We start from the raw sequence: 1501 nt of genomic DNA, 5'->3' as shown, positions 1-1501 counted from the left end.
AGTACAAGTTCTCATATGTCCTGAGTCTTAAGTGACCTTGGAAGGCTAAGGCCAAAATGTTGGCTTTCTTTACGACCCTCCTTTTTCTCTAATTTTAGTCTAAATATAGAACTCAATTCTTTTTTTGTGGAAGTGGGGATTGAACTCAGACCCCTGTCCTTGCCAGACATGCATTTATTCTACTGAGCCTTCTCCCCAGACCTGTCTTCTAGTTTAATAGCTGATGCAAAAAGAAAAAGAAAAAAACTGATGCAGTCTTGCTACCTATAGAGTTCTATTCATTTTACCTCTCAAACCAATGAAACCTGGACAAGCATAGTATATGTTTCTCTAATTTTTTTGCTTTTTAAACTAATTGGAAAGAAAGCATGCATATTTTGTACATATGTCTACACTGCAAAATATTTTTCTATATCTGCATAAATATACAGGCATGAAAATGTGAACCATAGATTTTAAGATACTTTGATAGTCTGAAAACGGTTATCTGTAGTTTAAGTTCTTTTTCATGTATTTGGCACAGGGTCTCACTGCACAGCTCTGACTCATAGTGATCCTCTTGTTTTCAGCCTCCATAGTTCTGGGATTATAAGCACGAACCACCATACCTGGTCTCTGCGGCCTGCTTAGTGCACCTGGGGTTGAGGCCGGCATGACATGTGGTGTTGGGGACTGAACATATGTCCTTGTACTTTCCTAAATAGGCTCTTAGTCTGCTGAGCTATCTTGCTGATGCTTGTAGTTTACAGTTCTTGGTATAGTGAATATAGCACCCTTTTAAACTATAAGTGTTTTTATTTATTCCAGTTCCTCCCCAAATTTAGGGTCACTTTAAATCATCATTTATGCTTTCTAAATTATTGAAGTGTGGAGTATATTCCTCAACAAAAGAACTCATTCTATGTAAATGTAAAACTACATAATTTTTTCACTGTAGAATAATGAATGTGGCTTCTTTCAAATGAGTGTGATTAAGCATCTCTTGAAAAGATGGTAAGTCCTTTCTGCACAGTAGCTCATTTTTTGGATTGTTGCTAAAATATAGGATGATTTCCCTAATTCTTCAGTTTGTGAAATTCTGTAGTTCACGTTATTATTTCTTACTCCCAAGTCTCAAGGTGTTTGAGAGATAATTGCCTTACTGTGCTGTCAGTGGGCTCCTCTACCAGTGAGTTGAGCACCTGACTGCTTTGGGAAGTGCAGCCTAATTGGGTGAGGCTGACCACATTCCCAGGCTCCTCCTTTTCCTTTCTATTTCTTGGCCTCCGTGGGTGGGCTTGCTTTCTCTCACTTAGGCTCTTCCACTATGTCACTTCTGCCTCGGAGCCTGCCAAACTTGGACTGCAATGTGAAACAAAATTAACTTCTCTTAGTTGTGGGTGTCCAGCATGTGATGTAGTGATGAAGAAAATGCCCAAGACATTCAGGGATAGACTCCTGGATTTTCTTTAATTCTAAGGATTTTTTTTTCCTCTCTCTCTCTTTTTTAATTTTAAAGAGA

The sequence above is a fragment of the Octodon degus genome, unplaced genomic scaffold (assembly GCF_000260255.1).
Source record: "Octodon degus isolate 3935 unplaced genomic scaffold, OctDeg1.0 scaffold00006, whole genome shotgun sequence".
NCBI lineage: Eukaryota > Metazoa > Chordata > Mammalia > Rodentia > Octodontidae > Octodon > Octodon degus.
This window is presented reverse-complemented; position numbering follows the sequence as displayed.